The sequence below is a fragment of the Narcine bancroftii genome, chromosome 8, assembly GCF_036971445.1.
Source record: "Narcine bancroftii isolate sNarBan1 chromosome 8, sNarBan1.hap1, whole genome shotgun sequence".
NCBI classification, from domain to species: domain Eukaryota; kingdom Metazoa; phylum Chordata; class Chondrichthyes; order Torpediniformes; family Narcinidae; genus Narcine; species Narcine bancroftii.
The window spans coordinates 166,785,343-166,803,457 of NC_091476.1; the positions used below are offsets into that span (position 1 = coordinate 166,785,343).

The 18,115-nt window shown below is 39.9% G+C and overlaps 1 protein-coding gene across 1 annotated transcript in view; it reads right to left on the bottom strand.

Annotated features, from left to right (window-relative positions):
* The window catches only part of LOC138742142 (CUB and sushi domain-containing protein 2-like), a 938,722-nt gene that overhangs the window by 394,921 nt on the left and 525,686 nt on the right, over positions 1-18,115 (bottom strand). The window lies entirely within an intron of this gene.

Consider the following 18,115-nt stretch of genomic DNA (forward strand, 5'->3'; position numbering starts at 1 on the left):
GCAGCTCAGACGGCAAAGTCTTCCTCAGCGACAAGATCTCCATCCTCAACCAATGGTCAGAACACTTCCAATCTCTTTTCAGTGCCAACCGCTCAGTACAAGATTCCGCCCTGCTCCAGCTCCCTCAACAGCCCCTAAGGCTAGAGCTGGATGAGGTCCTCACCCAGGATGAGACATATAAGGCAATCGAACAACTGAAAAGTGGCAAAGCAGCAGGTATGGATGGAATCCCCCCCAGAGATCTGGAAGGCTGGCGGCAAAACTCTGCATGTCAAACTGCATGAGCTTTTCAAGCTTTGTTGGGACCAAGGATTGGAGCTATTATTTGTTAACTAATCACACGGATGAAAATAATTCTGTGTTCAAGCGTGGGCAGAGTTCAACTTTAGAATCTTACTTAACCACCAGGTTCCAACACATACAAAGAATGTACTGAAACTATCCATCTTAGTTCTGTTCTGGGGAACCAGCACCCAAACATGATAAGGGAGGACTGTTTCATTGTTTAATTTGTACATCTGTTGAACATCACCAAAGGACAAGGTGAATAAATTGTTGAATCATATACATATATTTGCCTTGAAAGTCAACTGCATGCTGCTTGGCATTTTCTTTCCTATCTCATTAATATGAAAATGCTCAGTTTTGTTACAGCTTCAATTGCATTCTTCTCATGAAATCACCAGAAATGAACCTCCATTTACCACCCATTGTGCAGAGATTTCAAATTCTCACTGAAAATAATTACAGCAACTTCCAGCATTTTATTTCCATACAAGTCTACTTTGTCCTACTCTGAATCAAGGTAAAATTCAAATTCCAGCCAAAAGGTCAGACTTTAATCCACCATTCAGGCTTTTTTCTTTGAGACCATACTGGAGCTGAATTGCTAATTTCATTGTAAGTAGCAGAGCAGTCTCCAGACTGCACTACATGAGGGGTGGCCATCATGGCAATCTACTTCTTCAAAATCCAATGCATCACAAGAAATTAAAGGAGAGAATACTGAAAAGTTTGTGTGTAAATCACTGGTCTATTTCCACCCCAAAGCTGCATATGTAATTCCCTATTCTACTCCCTGTAGAACAATGACTGCTTAACCAAGTTCAGATCAAATGAAACCAATATATTTGATGACTACCCCATCACTGTTGGCCAAATAACTGGAAATGATGCATCAGAATACAAAATGGAGAACCTTGTTGGTTGGTAACATAACAACAATCTCTCAATATCATCCTGTCCAAGGAGATAATTGTTGATTTTAGGAAGGCGAGGCCTAGGGACCACACACATCTGCACTGAGACAGGTGAAAAGGGTTAGTGCTTCCAAGCTCCTGTTAGTCCACATTTCAGAAGACCATTCCTGGAACCAACAAAGAGGCAACCATGATGGAACACGAATGCCTCTACTTCCTGAAAAGTCTAAAAACATTTGGCATATCGGATACTCCATCAATTTTTTGGAAGGGAGCTGTGAAAGTGTCCTAATTATATCACAGCCTGGTTTGGGTCTTTGACTGTCCAGGAATGGAGGAGACTAAAGAAATTAGTAATCGCAGGCACCAACCATCTATGTGAGGCACTGGCTCAAGAAAGTAGCCTAAGGAGATCCACCAGATCTTTGCACAGGCAATTTCTGGCAGAAGGCACAGAAGCCTGAGGACCAGCTCCTCTCGATTCAAGAACAATTTATTTTCAACAGCCATCAGGGTATTAAAACTCCCCTTTTGATATTAGACTGCTCCAATAGATTGTCACACCACATTTTTCTTGCATTATTTTATTATCTATCTTTTGTCATTTCAGTCAAGTTCTGTACATTGGATTACCAAGTACCTGTTCAGCTGCAGCAAGAAATATGTGCAATACATTGACAATAAATTCGTCATTATTAGCATCCTACAATCAGAGCATTATATATATTTTCTAATTTGGCCACTGGGAAGCCTAAAAGATTTGTTTCTCTTATCAGAAAGATTGGATGATTTTTTTCCTTCAAAGAGAGGCAAATTGCAAGAAAATTATCCCTTGTACTGGAGGGTAGATAATGAGACACCATCTTTTAAATAAAGGAGGGAGAGAGAGATTAGGGAACAATTGACCACAGAGCCTGAATTCAGTTATGGAGGAAAATACTGGAGTCAATTATTAGACTTTTGTCTTTTTTCTCCAAATGTGCTGCACATTGGAGAAGAGAAACAGGATACTTCCAAATCAACACAAATGTACAAAAGGGAAATTGATGCCCGATGCATCATCTAGAAATTCTAGAGAAGGTGACCAATGGAGAGTACAAGAGTGAACCAGTTAATGTGATATATTTTGATCTTCAAGGGCTTTTGCTGAGGCCCCATGTAAGTGTTTGGTGTGCCAGACAGGAAGCAAAGAATGAATAGCTCATTACCAGTGCACCATCAAAAGGTTCAGAGCTGGCATCCCATCTATTTACCATTTTCTTTGGCTTGGCTTCGCGGACGAAGATTTATGGAGGGGGTAAAAGTCCACGTCTGCTGCAGGCTCGTTTGTGGCTGACAAGTCCGATGCGGGACAGGCAGACACGGTTGCAGCGGCTGCAGGGGAAAATTGGTTGGTTGGGGTTGGGTGTTGGGTTTTTCCTCCTTTGCCTTTTGTCAGTGAGGTGGGCTCTGCGGTCTTCTTCAAAGGAGGTTGCTGCCCGCCAAACTGTGAGGCGCCAAGATGCACGGTTTGAGGCGATATCAGCCCACTGGCAGTGGTCAATGTGGCAGGCACCAAGAGATTTCTTTAGGCAGTCCTTGTACCTTTTCTTTGGTGCACCTCTGTCACGGTGGCCAGTGGAGAGCTCGCCATATAATACGATCTTGGGAAGGCGATGGTCCTCCATTCTGGAGACGTGACCCACCCAGCGCAGCTGGATCTTCAGCAGCGTGGACTCAATGCTGTCGACCTCTGCCATCTCGAGTACTTCGACGTTAGGGATGAAAGCGCTCCAATGGATGTTGAGGATGGAGCGGAGACAACGCTGGTGGAAGCGTTCTAGGAGCCGTAGGTGATGCCGGTAGAGGACCCATGATTCGGAGCCGAACAGGAGTGTGGGTATGACAACGGCTCTGTATACGCTTATCTTTGTGAGGTTTTTCAGTTGGTTGTTTTTCCAGACTCTTTTGTGTAGTCTTCCAAAGGCGCTATTTGCCTTGGCGAGTCTGTTGTCAAAACCAGCCATTCTCCACAGGGGGCTGACAGATTTCCAGGGGGCCACAGTACATTGAAATTAAAAGCTTTGTTTTCTTTTCTCTCATGTAGCAAATATTTTTTATGCAGTCAGTAGGGAAGCATGGAAAGAAATCAAAATGACTCTTCACAGGTAAGAAAGCTCAAATTTTGACCAGAATCCTGGGAGGGACGAAGGATGAAATAAGTTGACATTGGTTGATCTAGAAGCAAAGGAATTGTATGCAGTATCTCTACATTTGAGGAAATTAATCAGCTGGGTGGCCGTGTGAATTGCAAGGAAGTTTCCAAAAGGCTTCAGGGTGACTTGAACAGATTAGAAGAATGGGCAAATGTCTAGCAGATCTAGTACAGATGGAGATAAATATGAGATGATTCACTTTGATGGCAATTACAGTAAGTCAGATTATGATCAGAATAGTATTAAGTACTAGATTATCAACAATGGTAATAACCAGCCTTTTAAAAAATTAAGAACATAAAAACTTAATTCTAAACTTAACCCTACTATGTACAAAGATTAATAGCTACATTAAAACCCAAACTATTATTGGTTAAATTTGATTCTGAAGACATGATTTAAAGTTCAGTCTCAGAAAGCATTTGTATTGAAATTCAGTCTTTACTGTTCAAAAACAATGAAGGTGAGAAATCAAATTTCTTTAAATTATTGCTTATAGCATTCATGAAGTATGTTGAAACAAAGTCATCAGATCTCTAAAATTTTCATACATCTTTTGTAAAATTGTTTTCAGAGCAATATTTCTTCATAAAGTTTCTTGGTGATTTTGCAATCTGTGTTCCATACTAACCCTCTTTTCAAAGAGACAATGAAGTGGTCTTCCTTATTTCAAAAGCCACTTATTCGATGTTCCCTTTTTCCAGGAGTAATACACAACAGTACATTTAATCCCAAAACTGTTCTCATGTCTAAGAGACAAAAAAAGTTGCTCTTTTTTTATTGCTACTGATTTTTTGCATCTCAGAACATTACAGAACAACACATCTCTCTATATCTATAGAGGTTACAATTTTTTTCAATCCTGTCTTTTACAGGATGGTCAACCTCATTCTGGCATCAAAAAGTCTCTCATTCAGTAATAAATTTCTCCTAATTCTCATCACATGACATAATTTGTTTCATTTCTCCAAAAGCAAGAATCATGCCAGATGCCCTCTTGAAGCACTTCCAAAGTTAATAATTGAATTTAACGCCCTGCTTGCTTGATCCACTTTCTCCAAATTTCCATTCTCACAATAACATAAGCAAAAAGTCTTGTATTTAAACAGATGGCTTCCTTGAGCAACCAGCTCAGTTCTTAAATATCTTTTTTTTTTAAAAATGAGGCAAATACTCAATTTTTCTCAGCATCTCAAGAACCATCGTAAAACTTCATCTTCCTGCTTCAGCATTAACAGATGTTTCATTGCTGCTTTCTACCTTACAGAATATGGGTGTATTTGTGTGTGTGTCCCTGTTCACCCAAAAACCTTTATTTAAAAAAAATTAAATTTAACTTTAAAGATTGATATTAATACAAATCAGTTACAATAATGATAAATAAGGAAAAGGGGAGATGCAACAAAACCTGGGTGTCACGGCAGGAATGCAGGTACAGTAGGTGGCCATGAAAGCAAATGGAATGTTTAGCTTTATTGCAAGATGTATATGGATGACACAGGAAATTCTGCAGACTTGGGTTATAAATTTGGAAGAATATCTCATGGAGACATGCAAATTTGTGACAAAACTACAGAAATAATGTTCTCAATGTTGAAAAATGAAGATTAATGGCTCAGTCTCAGGATAAGGGACAAAACATGAAGGACTGAAATGAGTAGCTATGAACTTGTGGAACTCTCTGCCACCGAAGTTGTTGAGGCCAGTTCATTATAAAAATTCCAAAAGGAGATGGATGTGCACCTTAAGGCAAAAGGGATCAAGGATATGGAGGAAAAAGGAATAGGGCACTGAAGACATACAATCATCCATGATCCTGTTGAAAGATAGTTTCAGATCCAAGAGCTGAATGGCCTATTCTTGCATTCATTTTCTATGATTCTATAATCAACCTTCCTCCTTGTTCAGATCCCGACTGAGATAGAGCCATTGCTGCCTATGGCCTTATGATGGTTAACTTATGGATACCTCCTCTCGATGGATAAATCAATGCCAACCCTTGATTTTCCAAGGCAACAGAATAGGACTCATTACCAGGTCACTGAAAACTGTTAAATCAAATAAAATCATGAATTGTTGGTGGAGATTTCAGCTGCATTTTCCTTGCAATCTCATTTTTCATGAAAATGGAATTTTATCTAAAATAAAATTGAGCATTCTTCAACTTAAAGAGTTGGATAGGAGTTCACACAGCTGTGGATGTAGTGGTACTCTGCAATGTAACCAGAAACATGGATTGCAGCAAGAACATATTTCCCCAATCCTTCAGCAGTCAAAGAGAAATTCTGTCAGACACAGCTGGTGGCCTGACAGGAATGAGTCAAGTTTATTGTCATCTGATTGCACAAATACAGCATGATGAAACTGCATTCTCCGGTCCTTGATGCAAAACACACACACAGATAAACAATACATATGCAGGACAGATATTCATATATACAAATAAATAAAAGTGTCAAACAAACCTCCCAAATATATGACATGCTCTTACTGATTTCTCCATGTTGCCAGATCATGTTGAATGTATTGAAAGTGAAGGCATCCACGGCATCTCAGGAGTCAATCATTTATTCAAATATTTGGGAAGCCATCTTTCCTTATAAATCTATATGCAGGCAATAGGTATCAATCCAAACTGATGGAAAGGAGATAAATGCTCCTCTTTCACCACCTAATCCAGATCTTATCGATGTTGCCAAATCACAATCAACCAACTTCAATGATAGAAGTGAATAAAATAAATCATTTTCTTTAAGCCCAATATCCATAACATTTCTTGGATTCAGCATTTGAAATTTTTGATCTCATTTGCACATTTGTCATGCTGTGAAACATCACTGGGACTCGGTTGTTCCTGTTTTTCCATTCAGCTGGTTTCTCTTCTTTCCCCCCCCCCCCCCACCCCCCTTTTCTTGGTTTAACAACTCTGATAGAAAGATGTTGAAAAAATCCAGAAGTGTGGGTGAAGAAAGAGATTCACAATGGGGAAATTCACATTAGATCGTCTTCATACTCTCAGAAAAGCATTTGTTTGCTTTCATGAGGTACCAATGGCAAATACACATTTAATATATTTGTAGTGATTTAAGCAAATAACATTTTCAAAATTATCTTTTAATTTTGATAACAGAAGTTTTAAACCAATTGTGAAGGCTTAGTGTGTCAATAACAGTGTGGTCACCCTACCATACTCACAGAACGAGGGCCAATTACATTTAAGACTCCTCTTCTTCAAAAATCTCCACTTTCGGGACACCCTCCACCACCTTCAGTTTCTATTCCATACAGAATATTTTGGAGGATCACGGAACAAGAAATATTAATAAACAAGCTCCCTCAGCTTTCTTGAGCTCTACAAGTAGATGGGCTTTAAAGAAACAAGGGGAAATTTTTGGTTCAGTTTTTAGGTGAGCAAGGAGCCACTTATACCATACAGGAAAGATCAATAATTTCCTTCAAGAGCCAAGGAAGGAAATAGATTGGATTAAATTGGAATGAATATAGGATGCATTGTTTCATTACAGGTACAATGTTCAAGTTTACTTTATTTCTCCTGTTGATTGTCAATGGTTCATCTGGGAGTTTTGAGGCTAGAACACTTAAACATTGGGGTAAAATTTCTGGCCCGCTCACCAGCAGTTAAAAGAGCAACTAGTGGGTTTTTTTAAAATCATCAGGTCAGTTGATGGATGCTTTGGAAGCCCACACTGAATGCTAATCCTCCAACTTTAGGACATGATTGCCAATCCATGGGACCTTTGTTGTTCCATTGCACTTCTGTGCAGTACAAATTCTCCCTAATGTTTGTGCCAGCAGCTGCCAGTGACACAGCTCACATCAAGATGTACATGGAGACTACGAAAAATTATTGGGAAGCTTCAAGAACTGCAGAGTAAATATCACCAATCTGCTCTGGTCCAATCACAAGAAACTGCACCGATGATTCTACTTTCTCAGAAATCTAAAGAAATTCAGCATTACCTGAGGTTTCTTACCATTTAAAAAAAAGGTACACCTCATGGAAAGCATCCTCTCTGGATGCACCACAGCTTTGGATGGGAATTGCTCTTCCCAAGATTGCAAGACATTAGAGGGAGTTGGGAAAACCAGGTCAAGGTACAAAACAAACCAACCTCCCCTCCACTGATTCTGTCAATACCTCGTACAGAATCAGGAAAGCTGCCATCAAAACATCCATTCCACCCTAGTCACTCTTTCTTCTCACCCACCAATTACATCGAGCAAAAGATATTGTGGAGGTACACCACTGGCCTACTGGGGGCAACCTTTGTACCTGCGGGAGTGTAAGGGGACAGGACAACACCTGGCCGGCTGTCAATCAGTCGGCCTGAATGGATCGGTGGTCAATCACTCTCCATGAAAATCACCTTCAGCTGTACAAAAACTGTTCATGTGGTCTTCAGCACATTATGATGTCTGCACAGCCAAGAATTCACAGGTTACAAAAAAAATCTACTGGGAGATCAAGATCAGTCAAGATTCATCTGCACAGTTTGAAAAGCCAGTGAGTAATAGCATGGAAAATTCAATCCAATAGGACTACTTAATATCTGTTAAGAAATAATGTACACTTGGTCGATTATGATAATAGACTACCGCAGCTGTGGCAATAACAAAAGGAAGTTAAGTACAGTAAATATTTAGTGCCCTACAAGCATCAACAAGTTTAATATAGTGCTGGAGAGATGCCTCATCTTTCAACTGTAAAAGTTCGAGAGGCAAGAGTAAAAATCAGATGGCTTGTTATTCAGCTGTGATAGCTAGCTACTCCAAAAAGGATTCAATGCATTCAGGCAGGTCTTGCTGATGGGTTGGTTCCAACAATACAGCTTGAGGTAGCAGAGCTGAACCCACAATCAGATTACCTTTCTCTGTTTAATCAGTCAAAACTCAGAAATAGCTGGGTGCCAAAACACAGATAATTCATGAAATACAAGAAAATTCATGTCAACACAAATAGGAATTTGCTGATGTTGTGGTACAAATGTGTGGATGTAAGTGACAGGACGGTGAGGGAGTGAAAGATGCCAATTTGATTGCTGGAACATTGTACACCAGGCCCACAGCTGGTGTGAACATGTCATTTGATTCAATGGAAATGTTGATCAGTACAGACAAGAAAAATGTGATCATCAGAAATATTTGTGAATCTGCTTCAACTCGCCTCCATCTCCCGGAAGATTGAAGCTACTTCATTTTTTCTGCTTTTGCTGCTACTAATCATCTTTTGCTGAACAAAACATTACTATATGAAAAGCATCAACTGCCTTAAATACAGTATCAGTACTGGATTAGTAACAACATCCTGAAACAAAATGAATATTGCAAGTCATTAGTCAGGAACCTGCTGTTTGAGCAAAAATCAATTTTCTACATTTCTCTGGCATCGAGGATAGCAAATTTCTGATTTGCTTTCCTGCTCAACAGCACTGGAAGTATTTCTTGCTCGACTCAGAATTAATGCCTGGGTTATCCTGAGATGTGGCAGAGATCTTTGCATCTCAAGAGGCAACCCTCACCCACTACAAATCAGGAAGCCCTTGGGCAATGAAGTTGCTATTCTGCCTGGACCCACCAACTTTATAGGGTATGTGTAGCTCAGGTTGCATGAATGACAAGTGATCAGCTGGGTCAAACAAACCGCAAATCCTCAAGTTCAGGATATAGAACACATGCTGGAATCTGAAGCCACATTAAATCTGCTGGAGGAACCATGAATCAGGCAACATCAGTAGGAGAAAAAGGTTGATGTGACAGATTATGTTGTGTTTGTATTGGATATAATGTGTTTTTGGGAGATAAATTGGGGCAGGTTTTTTTTAAATGTAGTTCACATGCAAATACTTCAAAACAGATCTTATTTGAAATACTACAGCTCTGCTCATGCTAAAGCGGCTGGCGCCAAGAGCCTAAATGGCTCATTATGTGCACAGTTTCATAACTCCAAAGGAAATGGGCCAATGACAATTTTTCTCAAGCAAAATATTTCCCTGACAATTGGGTCGAGAGCAGGGATTCTCAACCTTCCCTTCCCACTCACATACCACCTTAAGCAATCCCAAGTATAAAGATCAGGCCTGAGCCCTAATAAAACTCAGAGCTTAACCTGATGAGCGCACTTTTGTTCTTTGAAATAGCGCACGGCTACATACCCTTACTTGCTTTGAAACAGCAAGTAGCTCCTCTTTAACCTTTAGAGGTTTCATGGCCTCACTGCTGGTTTTCCTAATTTCATTAGACTGCGCCACTTTCCTGAGTAAATACAGATGCAAAAAAAAAACTTACGAACACCCGCATCCTTTATGGCTCCATACAAAGCCGACCACTCATCTTCCAAGGGACCAAATTTATCCCTCACTATCCTTTTACTCTTGATATGTAGAAACCCTTAGGATTTTCCTTCACATTATCTGCCAAAGCAACCTTGTGTCTTATTTTAGTCTTCCCGACTTCTTTAATTTTCTCTTGCATTTTTAAAATATTCCTCCAGTACCTCATTAGGTCCACGATGCCCATAACTGCTATAGGCCTCTCCTCTTCTGAGCCAGTTCCCAAATGTCCCTCAAAAACCAAGGCTCCCTCTGCTCATTTACCTTAATCCTGAATGGAACATACAAACTCTGCACAACCAAAATGTCACCTTTGTCGGTCTAGCACATCTTTCCTGAAAACAATTTATCTCATTTCACACATTCTAGATCCTTCCTCATACCCTTAAAATTAGCCTTTCTCTAATTTAGAATCTCAACCAGAGACCCAGGCTTACCCTCGCCATAACCAATTTGAAATAAATATCAGGCAGATCATTTAAAACTAAATGATAATAATTGCAATTACATGATTGAAAACAATCTTGTGCAAGCTAAACTGTTCAGAAGATGAATTTTGCAGGGAAGTGGCAAAAGTTCAAATGCTGAACAGAAGACATTTTCCCACGCATACAGCAATACACGTGATTTTAACATGTGCATGAATGTGGAGTTCCTGTCTGTACTCCAAATCTGTTCTCTTCATTGAATACAGTTCTTGCAAGTACTAGACAATCTGCTCAAGGTGATACTATGTGTAAACAATGCGATTTTATATGCATTTTTTTGTTTGGCATATCAACATTTGCTGAGAACATGAGAATTTATTAACTTTCTTTAATTGCCCTTGAGAAGGTGGTAATGAGTAACACTCTTGGACTAGTTCTTCTCGTGACGACATGCTTCTCTGTTGCTAGGTAGGTAATTCCAGTGATTGCAATCGAATGTCAAAGAAAGACTTGGAGAGGAGAGTATGCAATTGGGTCGTATTCTCATTGATGGTGATTCCAAAGGAGAACAGTAGATTCATGAGCTATGTTTGACCTGCTGAAATATTGCAATATGGTTTTTAAAGGTTTATCCCCCCCCATAATGTACAAACATTTCATTGGATTTATTTTTAAAAATTTGAGTTTTGGAAAATTGTGGTCACCTTTGCCAACTTGGAAAAAGCAAAGACATGAAACAGCAGGCTCAAAGGGGATTTTTTTCCCCCCAAGCAGTTCCCTTCCTGAGCACAGGAAACTCTGGCATTGCTCCCAATACCATATGATTTACAAGCAGAAAGTCTCGGCACTGGGGCTACTGCAGGCCTGGCACGCAACCACTTCTCAGGGAGTGCGATCTTCATTTGCAGGCTCACAGTGAATTCCAGACTCATTTTTGGTGGTAATTATGAGGCTGGTAGTTTCCAGCACACCTGAATGAGAATGTTCTCCAGCAAAAAGCAGAGGGACCATTCTCATTCCCCCCCCCCACCCCCCCCCACCCCACCCCAATTGTGTGTAAAGGGTAGTTGTGAAGTTATGGGAAATCTTGACAATTTTGCATTTGTAACTTTTTTTGACCTTTACAGAAACAGGAAAGCTCTTGGAGCCTCCGGTTCTGCTCTCCAATCTGATCGTGGCTGACAAACCATCTCCAAATTCTATTCCTTAAAAGATCTAAATCAGGTATTAAATTTTTTTTAAAAATCACAAAAAGCCACATACCAAAAAAATCTAGAGATCTTCCTGCTCAGGAATACAAGAAGAATTAGGCCTCAATCTGGATGAAGCATAAAAAAGATTTTTTATGATAGCAAAAAAATGTATAATGTCAACTTGGAAATCAGAAGAGAGCCTGAGAATACAGCAATGGTACATAGAAATGAATAAATGTATTCCATTGGGAAAAAATAACAATTTAAAAAATAAAGTCACTTTATTTGGAACAAATTTGGGAACTGTAAATGAAACAACAGAGAGGGCTTGCCTCAGACCTCCACCCGTTAAATGATAGAATGAGAAGACAAAATGAACTGACCCAGTGTGTAAAAGTAGATGACACAATTTTATTGTTTATTTTCATTGTGTAATGACATGGTCTAATGGTTTTATTGTATATGTTGAATGTTTAATGGGTTTGGAGGGGGCAGGCAAGGTAGGGGGGAAAAAAGGGGAGAAAATGCCACTGTGTATAGTTAAGTGGGAAATGTTTGTATGTATTTTGATTGATAAGGATCAGTGTGAAAAATAAAAAAGCCCCCCATGCCTTGTATCTGCATTTTTTCCAGCAATCCAGGATTCAGCAAGAGTATTACAAGAATTCAGTGGAAAGTGTTTTATGAAGGATGTCAGAGTCTTGAAGAAACAGACAAATTAGATCCGTGGCAGGAAGGAGCAACTTCATTGGCTAAAGATGGCAAGACTCTTGCACCAATAATAAAAGTGCCTTAACAGGCTTGATAGAGTGAAAGTGAACCAATTTCCACTGACAGGCGAGTTTAAAAACTGTCCAAGCAAGATTGAGAAAGTGAACACACACGGCACCCAAGATCAGATTTGAATCCTGAGAGAAACAGATGTTGTGACTGTAGTAAAAGTGTTGCCAACATTTCAGGCCTGAGCCCTTCATCGGGGGAGGGGGTGGGGGGAGGGGAGAGGAGGAAAAAGAAAATATCTGAAAGGATACAACAGGAAGTCTCAGAATTCAAACAATGGGGGAGGAATCCAAAGCAACAAAAGATGTTAATTGGATGTGACAAAGGTCTAGGTGGAATTTATCATGTCTGTGCAAAATGAGTCTACCACAGCAATCGTTGATTTCCCAGTAGTGACCCATTTCAGTTCTCCAGTTCACTCCCTCGCCAACATTTCTGTCTATGGTCTCATGTACTGCCAGGCTGAGACCACCCGTAAATTAGAGAAGCACCTCATCTTCCGACTGAGCAACCTCCATCTGGATAAAATTAATATCAACTTCTCTGTCTTTTGTTAAAACTCCCCTCTGTCTCCCTTGCTTCCTCCCACCCCCAACTCCATTGTGTCTCCTTTCACACAGACATGAAAAATTCCACCTAGACCCTTATCCAATCCAATTAACACCTTTTTCCCCTGAAGGAAGACTCAGGCCTGAAACATCAGCAATATATTTTTGTCAAAAAGATCCTTGATGTTGAGTAAGTCAGCTGAATTCCTCCACCTTTTTTGGGTGTTTTTACAGAATTGAAACCTATTGTGTTGTGGCAGTAGTTCTAGGGGCTATGCAGTCTGCGAATAAATAGATCAATCAATCGCTCTCTGTAAATTACCACAATACTGACCTGGAGAAGCCCAGTGGAAAATAAAATCAAAAACCTAATTGAACTTTCATTAGGGATTTTTATTTCTTTATCATTCAAGGTTACATTACACTGTATGCAAAAATATGGTTGCAAGCAATTTTTTAAGCAAAAACTATCAGAAATGCCTTTAATAGAGAGGGGAAGCTCTACTCAGAACATAAATGGATAAAATTTGAAAAGAATGCAAGGCAAAAGGGAAAAAATGCAGCTTGCTGGATGAATTAGGAAGTACCTTTCGAGAAATGCACAGAATGCATAGTGAGCTTCCATATTGTGATTCTGGAGTTGATTGCCAACTAATCGCAAGATTACTTTACAGTATTCCATCAACACAAAAAGAAATAATTATAATGATTATCAACTGAATCAGTTCATGTTTCACAGAACACTTCTGCCTCAATTAGATTTTATCCTTTTTTTAAAATAAAAAGGAAGTTGAATGCTCATGTTAAACACGGTCCCCCAAAAAAGATTGTGCAATATCTATTAAAGACAAGTTTGCCACTGTGCTCACATGGTCGCCTCTCAAAGACGTGTGGAACAGATCTTCCTTGGCTCAGAAGCATTCAAAGAGCATTAGTCCATCAAAGCAACATCCTTATGGCAGGCAGTCATCAAGAGCTACGTGGTGGAGATGGAGGTCGCAGGAGAGAAGCGCAATATCGTTAAATCCAACAAAGTTACCATTTATTCTTTGAACTTTAAAAAAAATACATCCAGGTTACCAAGCCCATGAGTTATAATTCACAAGGCAAAGGAACGGAAGCAGGCCACTAGGCCCATCGAGTTTGTCCCATAAATCTACACTAAGCTACTCTACACTAATTTCCAGCCTTTTCCCCATATCCCTCAATACCCTCACTAATGAGATACTTGTTTATTTCTTGTTTAAATACTCCCAGTGATCTGGTTTCCACTGCTGTATGTGGCAGTGAGTTCTACAGATCCACGACTCTCTGGCTAAAGAAGTTCTTCCTAATCTCTATTTTAAATGGATAACTTCTAATTTTCAGACTATGACACCTTGTCCTCGATTCACCCACATTCACCCTATCTCAACCTTTCAAAATATGAAAGGCCTCCATGAGATCTCTCATTCTCCTATACTCCAATGAATACAACCCAAGAGCTGTTAAACGCTCCTCGTACATTATCCTTTGCATTCTGGGAATCATCCTAGTAAATCTCCTCTGCACCCACTCCAACAACATCGCATCCTTTCTAAGTCGGGGACCGAAAACTGTACACAGTACTCCAAATAAAGTCTCATCAGTGCCCCGCAGAACCTCATCAACACCTCTTTACTCTTGTACACTATTCCTCTTCAAATGAAAACCAATATAGCATTCGCTTTCTTCACTACCAATCCCACCTGGTCATTAACTTTTAGGTTTCCCTGCACGAGGACACCCAGGTCTCTTTGCCAGAAATTTCACCCCATCCAAATAGTATTCAGCCTATTTCCATTGCCAAAATGTACAACTGTATCTTTCTCTATGTTAAATCTTATTTGCCATAGTTTTTCTGCAACTTTATGGTTTCTACTACACATCCCACTCCGCCACCCATCTTGGAGTCATCCACAAATTTGGCAACAAAACCATTCATACCACAATCCAAATCATTAATACAAATTGTAAACAGCAGCGGCCCCAATACCGACACCATTAGTTACAGGCAGCCATTCAGAATGGGATCCCTCAATTTCAACCTTTTGCTTCCTGCCTATCAGCCGGTTTTCTATTCGGTTTAATAACTTCCCTGTAATTCTATGGGCCCTTATCTCATTAAGCAGCCTAATGTGCGGCATCTTTTCGAAAGCTGGATCACACTGGACTCCCCCAAATTATCACTCTCCTTCACAATTGTCAGGTGAACCCCAAGGTCAATCATACATTTTACACCCACAAAGCTGGTAATGTTCAGTTGGTGTTGGTGAAATGGTCATTCTGCATGGCAGAACCAGGTCATAGGTGTTGGAAATTAGAATTATTCGAGGACAGTGAAGGGCTCTCTTGAGCCACTTCCTTCAAACTTCTAACATTGTTTGCCTTCATTAGGTATTCCTCTCCAGCTTTTGTGTCCAAGTACTGATTTAAATGTTTAATTTAAAAAAATACACACACTTTGTAATCACTTTCTCTCCAGAATCATTGCTGTGGAATTGCAAGGTGCTCCTTCCATCCAATAGCCTACAGGTCACCCTTGATCAAGGTTCAGTGCCTTGGCATCCCAATCAGGGACACGTGTCCAATATGGACACTGCAACTGAAGAAGGGAAACCACTTCAATATTTTTCCCATGAACTCAACATCAACTACAGTCTCAGCTCAAAGATGGAGCCTTCACTGAAGGAGAACAGGGGAGATAACAATTTCAATTCAGAGGGTCAGAGAGCACGATGGATGGCGATCAGTTATCACCAAGCCAAACGCCAAGGCACTGGAATGAATCATTTCCTCACATCATGTCATCAGAAAGCCTTTGCGTGGTTTCCAAATATTTCCAATAATCAAAAGCAGTAAAATCCCTGAGATGGCACCTAAAAGGATTTGTAGATGATGGATATGCAAATTTTCTCATTGCTTGAAACTCACTCTTAAAATGACGACCCAATACACCTGCATTTAGAATAAACAGTTTTAAACAACAAAAGTGCAAAATGTAAAGTCATTTGACATAAATTAACATTGTCATCTTTAATTATGTAAAGTTCACTTCATTCAGGTAATTTCCTAATTTAGGAATGCAAGTTCGAACCCTGGTCACTGACGCTGTAATAGCATTGCACTAATCGTGGCCCCATCATAATTAACATCCCCCCCCCCCCCACCCCCTAGTTTATAGATTAAGTATTACTGATATACTTAACAACACTAATTAAGACTCTTATCAAACAGGGATCAAGGAGACACTTCAAAAGAGCTACCCCACCAGTGAATGGCATCAACCAGCTCATCCTGGGCAACGCCATTTTATTCAAACAACTGCACGAACAAAGCACGGTCAAGGCACTCTTCTGGCTGAATATTTCCTTCCATCTTTAAAGGTTTGTGTTACCTCAGAGAACATTGACTTTTACAATTTAAACTTTTATTCCCTTTATTAAAATTTTCTGATTATTTTTTGGCCAGTTGCTCGAGGTTGCTGTTTGCTTGAATTCAGGATAACAGGTGTTTTACTGAATTGAGAAATTGAAAAAAAACAATCTGATCTTCAATTAGATTAATTAATATTTAAAAACCAATTCATTCTGCTTACTTCTTAGTGAAGGTTGTCAACCCCATTAAAATTACTCGGTACATGTTGGGTGTTCCAGTTTTGGCTGGGGAGAAATCTGGAGGAAGATGTCAAGTGCCTCCAGTTACAGGATTCATGAATGTACAAAACAACCCTAGGTTCTGAGATGATGCAAGAGGTCAGATGTGCGCTGTGTACTTTGATAATACTGTCCACAGACCCCAAAATCCAGAACGTACTCTTGAGTGGACTACAGCTCACCTGTGGAACAGTTAATTGGCTGAATGTGACAGTACCTGCCAATTGAATACAACAGCAGAATCCAATTCCAATGATTGACACACATTCCACCCAATTAACCTGCAACCCCACAACTTTTGGAGTGTGGGAGGAAACCAGATCACCCAGGGAAAACCTGCGTAGACACAGGGAGAACACTTTGCTGACAGCGCCAGATTCAAACCTGGGTCACTGGAGCTGTAATAGCGTCACACTAACCACTTTACGAACCATGCTGACAGGAACATTGATCAATAACTGTCAAGCATACGAGAGGAAATCAATGCAACAGGTAGAGATTAGAACCCAAAGCAAACTAACAAATTCCAAGCACACAATACCCCAGTTGAATGATAGTGTTATAGTAACTCAAGACAAAAATAAAGTCCACACTCCCAAGATAATCCAAGGCCTCAGCATTACCAGATTGGATGCATTTTGATACTACAAGCATTTTGCAGTTAGAATGTTAAAATGGCTGATCAAACATGACTAAATACTTTCTAACAGGAAGTGCTGTTCAGGTAAAGTTGGGAAACTTCAGAGCAATATTCCTTATTGGGGTCTCTGTGATACCATATCCATCATGTACATGTAGGCAAATACATCTGAAAGGGATATTAAGGTAAAAGATTCCATTATTGTCATGTAATACCACATTTAGAATGTAACATACATGAAATTCTTTAACTTTTGTCCACCATTAGACAGGCAGAGAGTCATCACTTTGTCCAGTGCCCCCTTCTCCCTATGTGCCCGTCTAAACATTTCCCCTTTCATCTTAAATCTATGGCCTCTTGCATTTATCTCCCCAACTTTAAGTGGAAAAAGGCTACTCGCACCACTCAGTTTTTACCTCTCAATCTTGTAAACCTCTAATTCTCCCCTCATTTTTCTTTGCTCCAAGTAATTAAGACCTAACCGGTTTAATCTTTCCCTGAAACTCAACTCCTGAAGACCTGGCACCATCCTAGTAAACCTCTGTATTCTCACAATCTCATTGATATCCTTCCTGTAGTTAAGCCAAATTGTTAAACCGTGCATCTTGGTTCCTCACAGTTTGGCGGGCAACAACCTCCTTTGAAGAAGACCGCAGAGCCCACCTCACTGACAAAAGAGGAAAAACCCAACACCCAACCCACCAATTTTCCCTTGCAACCGCTGCAACCGTGTCTGCCTGTCCCGCATCGGACTTGTCAGCTAAAAACGAGCCTGCAGCTGACGTGGACATTACCCCTCCATAAATCTTCGTCCGCAAAGCCAAGCCAAAAAAAAAAAAAAGCAACAATACTCAGTAATTACATCCATGGGAATTTTTCACAAGGTTACGTTAAGACAAAAAATTATTACCAATTCTAAATGAATTAGTGTCAGGCAGTCAAACAGATTCCAAAATCCTCGTACCCAAGTTTGGTTTCCAGGTGACAATTTTAAGCCAACAATATGATATTGCTTCCAGTAATCAACATTCTCCCACACTGTAGCAAAATCCATGCAATTTATAAGCAAAACACTAAATTCTGTAGACACCATGGATGAAATTTTTAA